The sequence below is a fragment of the Cervus elaphus genome, chromosome 32, assembly GCF_910594005.1.
Source record: "Cervus elaphus chromosome 32, mCerEla1.1, whole genome shotgun sequence".
NCBI lineage: Eukaryota > Metazoa > Chordata > Mammalia > Artiodactyla > Cervidae > Cervus > Cervus elaphus.
Genome location: NC_057846.1, coordinates 35,843,978 through 35,849,977, shown reverse-complemented (window position 1 = coordinate 35,849,977; position 6,000 = coordinate 35,843,978).

Sequence of the window (6,000 nt, the reverse complement as noted above, 5' to 3'; positions counted from 1 at the left end):
GGACTTAAACCCAGATCTCACTGGTTTCAGAGCTCATCTTCTTTACACTGTATTATTCTTGTATTGTAATGTAAGAAGATGCTAGGGGAAGCTAGGCAGTATTTCTCAGCTTTCAACATGGAATGTGAGGGGGACTTCCTGGTGGTCCAGTGGTTAAGACTCCATGCTTCCAATTCAGGTGTTTGATCCCTGGTAGGGGGACTAAGATCCTGCAAGCTTCAGGGTATGGCCAAAAAAAAAAAAAAAAAAAAGAAGAAGAAGAAGAAGAAAGAAATATGGATAATGAACACAGGCAAGAAGGAGCAGTAAGTTTCTACTCTTTGAACTTTCTTCAAAGGTTTTAAGGTCTGAGTAGTAGCGTGGCCTGATGACAGGTGAATTTGCCAGTTTCTCTTCCAAGTCTTCATCTTATGGGCTAGGTGTTAACAGGCAAACCCACTCATTTGATGGAAGCTGTGTATCCAAAGGGAAGAGGTGTGATCATCTACATGGTTCATTCTGAACCTCTTGGTTCTTGATTTTATAAGAAAAATAAACCTCTGACATTTTCCTGGAGCAAAGACGTTTTGACTTCAAAGATCTGATCATGTACAAGCTCCTCTGTTGTTCATATTTAAATATATGTTTGTAAACCTGGTGCATTTTAGGTGGGGAATTTGTCGGGAGCCATGTGGTATCTGCTGTCCTTGGTGCTATACCTAACACTGGCATCGTCAAGGCATCTGACAAGCACAGAGTTTGGCAGGGTTGCAACTGTAATCAGCTCAATGCTAGTGATACCTCGTTTCACCAAAATTTTCAAAAGTCTCTGTAAATATTTCTAGTCCAACTGTCCTTCCTCAAAAGTTTAAAGTTGCCTAGATTTCCATTGATCAGTAGGTAGCCATAACATTGGGCTTGTATAGTCCAATAAAGCTTAAATAACAACATGGTTGTATGCTTTTAATTGTTGGATAACTAAATTTGGGATCAGCCTTAGGCTCACAAAGCTATAAACAGCAACAAAAGAACTTTACTTTTTAAACAGATAATTTGACAAGTTTTTTTTTTTTTTAATTGATGAAGAAGACTACTTCTAGACTAGGTAAACTATTAGGAAAAGAAGTCTTGAATAATAGAAGGTAGATGCCTTTTCTCTGCTTTGCAACTAGTCATAGTAGACCTAACTGTGAAATAGAATCATGTAGAAAATATCACTAAACACTTGGTCTTCCAAATATTCATTCTACCCTGATGAGAAATTATATATTCCACTGACTTATATAGTGTGTTGATTTCACATGCTGTATTCAACCTGGACACTCAAAATTCTCTTTGAAAGCTTGTTACGTGCCAGGCTTCTTTGGTACCATTTCAAAGGATGGGGGCCTTAGTTGGTTTTAATGTAATGGGCAATGCAGGAGTTATCTTTATAAGACTGACTTAGTTGAATAACACTCAAGTCAAAGGCTTCATTTTTCATGACCTTGCAAAGAAGTGGGAGGGAAGAGGGGAGAATAAAGGGTTAATTTTAAGCCAGCAATCTTGGCAGAGGTAGGATTTGCTACAAATTCTAGTTAAGCCCTGGAACTTCCATCTCTTAAGACTTTGACTTCTGGTCTCCTGACCATGATTTAGCAAGCTTGGTTCCACTCTTTTCTTGATCTTGGCTTTTCAAAATGCCTGTGATCACCTAGATCAGGGGTCTCCAACCCCTGGGCCACAGACCACTCTGATCTGCAGCCTGTTAGAAACCAGGCCTCACAGCAGGAAGTGAGTAGCTTCTTCTGTATTTACAGTGGCTCCCCACACTTCGTGTGCCGCTGCCTCCCATCACCCCCAGGTGGGACCATCTAGTTGCAGGAAAACAAGCTCAGGGCTCCCACTGATTTTGCATTATAGTGTATTATTTCATTATATACCACTAGGCAATAATAATAGAAATAAAGTGTCCAATAAAAGTAATGCACTTCAATCTTCCCCAAACCATCCTCCCAACCCAGTCCATGGAAACATTATCTTCCACAAAACTGGTCCCAGGTGTCAAAAAGGTTAGGGACCCCTGGCTTGAATTCCTCACATGCTTGCCAACACATGCAAATATCCAAGTCTCTGGTTGCCGATGATATATCTCTAGACAGCCAGTATCTACCGTGTTCCAGGCACTGTGTTAGGTACTGGATATACACATATAAAACAGCCTTTGAAAGAGGACATGGTCTACTGAGGGGGGAATTCGGTTCACTAGAAGTTGTGAGCTAGGTGAAAATTTTTGTACAGAAGAATGCACGGCTTGCATTGAGTCAGCAGAGGAGGAGCATTTTTCTGGGAAAAGGGGAAAATTGTTATGGATGGATTCCCAGACAAGAACCCTCTATCCCCCCAGAGGAGGGATAAGAAACATTTGTCAACTTTCACTGTCATGGGCCTGAGTTCGATCTCTGGTTGGGGAACTAAGATCCCACAAGTCACATGGTGCAGCCAAATAAAAATTTAAAAAATATAATAATGCAAAATTGACTCAAACCTCAATAAATTTGGATAGGAAATAAAGTGCATCACATTAAAATTTTTTTCAAAGGTAGAAAAGAGGAGACGGGAGTTTCTATAAAACCACATATTCACATGAAGGCAAGGATATATGACAACACTGTGTGGTTTTGTAAGATCTATGAGCGATTGAATGCTGCATCCAAAGTGATTTTAGGGTCTAGCATTAAATAATATTGAATAAAACAGCAGAAGTAACTCACTGTCAACTGCCTCTCAATTGTGGTTAATTCAGGGAATAAATCTTGTCACGTTCCTGAATCTATTTCCCATTTATCTAACACCTGCCGCTCTCCCCTGGTGTCAAACAGAGAACAGGCTCTCAGCTCACATACTTTAGCAGGCAACAGTGTCTTCTCAGAGCTTGATGACTTTGTTTCCTTTTTATTATATTTATTTTTACAGTTCTATTTTCATTATGGCAACTGATCGCAGTTTTCCATTCACAGCATTGATACAATGTTGCATTGGAAATGATTTTATTTTTGTTAAAAATGCAATCAATTGAAAGAAAAACAATAGGCGAAAAATAACACCGGTGATCCATGAACATGGTAATCGTGGTGAAGTCGCTATAGCAATGATTGGTGTTGATAAACACTGATGGGGTGTATTTGGAAGACAGAAAAGCAGAAGATGGAGTGAGGGGTGAGAGGAGGGGATGAGCTAGAAGAGTTTGACCGAAGCCAGCCTGGGCCGAGCCTCTCACGTCAGGCTGAGTTAAGCTGTGAGAGGAGCCGTGGAAGGATTATGGCCAGGAGAACGGCTCGACGGGGTTGGCAATTGGAACCTTCTGGAAGAAGGTGAAGGATGCCCTAGAGGAGGTGAAGGAAGCAGATCAGTTAGGAGGTGAACAGAGCCCTGTGATGAGAGTGTGACCCAGAAGACGGGCAGCGGGGGTTGTGAGGAGAGGAGGATGTGTGTGTGACATATCGGTGGTACAGTCACTGTTGCCATCGATTAGATGAGGAGGGGGAACAGGAGAAGGTTGCTGAGGTCCTGGCTGGCTCTGTGGGGGACACGGGGCTCTCAACCAGGGGCAGGGTTATGTTCCCTTAGTTGCTCCTTTGCTTGATAATTGACATGAGTTTAACCCTGAGTGCAACCCTAAGTCTCATGCGTTAATAGCTTGATGGGAAGGACCCCAGGTTCTTCCTCTCACCATCCTGGCTAGAGATCTAACTCCTCAGACAAACAGAGCCATAACTCCTAACGAGGAGGGGAGTCAGCATTGCTTCAGGTCGTGAAAGAGTTTTTGGTCAAGCTAATGGGATGTCCTCTGACTCTGTCCTAAAATTTTCTGAGGTGCCTGCAACAAATCAAGAAAGGTTCCCTAATTTGATAAAATGACTTTAAATCCTAAACTTCATAATTCTTGACTAAATTTTTGATCAAAGTATGAAGTCGCATAGCCCTATGACTTCAGAATTTGGAGTCAGAGACTGTCTAGGAACTAAGCAGCTATTAAGCGAGGTCTTTATTTTGAAAACAAACCAAAAAAAGGTTTTTCAGAAGGGAGGATGGGATCTTTGCAGGAAGCTTCTCACATGAGGGCAGAGTCATCTTATAATTAGCAGGAACCTGGGTACTGGGAATTGAGGAGCTCAGAACAAGTGGCACCCATAGCATTTCCTCTCTTCCTGATTCTTCATGGCAGAGAATCTAGGACCCAAGGGGGAAATTGCCTGTTTTGTTACCTTGTTAGCTGCTAAAGTACACACCCAAGAAGGCTCATTCTCTGAAGAAGACAAAAAGTTCACTTTGGGTTCAAATGTGGGAAACTGGAGGGGCTCTAGAAAACAACCCTGGCCCCCAACCCTGGGGAAGCACTCTAAGCACCTCACCTCAAGAGAAGGGCTCAAGGTCAGGCAAGGAGGAATCACCTGAGGAAAATCATGGAATCGAAAACAAGTGTTTGCTTAATTCCTGATGATTGCTAATAACGAACAGGATACAAAGCTTACATCTAGATTATTTCCTTAAAACTATAAGAAAACTTCCTCATGTGTTTTTTTCATAGGGAGTCAGGATTATTTTCAATAGAATACATTTTAATTTAAATGAAGGATTTTATATGGGCAATGATTTTAGACTTTCTTGCCTTTAACAGTAGAACTATATTAACTATACCACAGATCTGATCATGGGTGTAGTGACAGCAAGTCACCCACCATCCTTGATGTAGGATGCAAATTTGAAGGGTGAAATCCAAAAGCTTAAGTCCATAAATTATTCATGGCTTCATACTCAGGATGAGGAAAAAAAAAGTATCCTATAGTATATGCATAAAGAGTGACTAGAGCATGAAGAATTATGGGAGAGATAATGGAAGTGAGTGAGAACCATCCACAAATAATGTGGCTTCTTATATGTACACGACTTCTTCTGGGAGCTGACTCCTCTAATTTTGTCACTGCAGATCTTTGCCTAGGTTACAGTTTTTTTTAAGGAAATGGACATCCAGGATGCAATTTAATGGTTTCATTTGAACATCCTGGGTGCAAACTAAGGCAAATGGGTATGTGTGGGTAATATATCAACTTAGGATCCTTTTGTGTTTATCAACTGTTTGCAATGAAGTTTGATGACAGTCTTATGAAAACTCTACCAAGAGTTATGTTTCAGTAAATTTCCATGAAATTATGAGACATTAATGCAATGTCATTAAAAATTAGAGACTTTACGGGAAGCAGTGTAGTTACACCAGAGGCAAATAAATAAAAGAACTTATTGGAGCGACAATTTTCTATCTTTTTAAATAATAATGCTGCTCAACATACAGTTGTTATTAAAAACGGATTTGGCTATTGGTGCTAGATTGGAGAAATGATAAAATAAATTTGATCAGTTTGTGCCATATAGACTGTGTCATTTGGGACTGAAAAGTTTAGTTTCCAAATTAACCTGGAGGGGAAGGAGCAAATGGAAGGTAGCATTTGAGTACTCATCACGTGCTAGACGTTTTCTAGCTTCCTCCAAGTGTTCAAATGTAATTCTCACTACGCTACAGCTTTGTAAAGTCATTTGAATTCCCATGTTAGAGATCAGGAAGTAATCTTGGAGGAGGAAGCAGTCCAAATTCACAAAGTCACTAAGTGGAGGGGACAGCGCTTTGACAGCAAAGCCCTTCCCCGTTGCACCGCAAGATGCCACCAACGTATTCAAGTTGTGAATTCATCTTCCTGGCTACACTTCATTTCCTTGGAAAGTGACTTTTAGGGAAAGAAGCATAGAGTTACTCAGCCAAGCAAATTGGGCTCCAGAGTCACTTGTGCTGAGCCAGAGGGGCTCATATTCTTTCAAGTAGAGACTTGGTTTTGCAAGGAACTTGTACTGTCCCGGTGATGAAGGGCTGAGAAGGAAAGAGTTGTTTGTGCTCAGCTCAGGGGAAGGGGCGGAATACAATTAGAAAACCTGGGAAAACATATTACCTCTGCAATTCACCAGATGAGTAACCTGAGGACAGTTTTT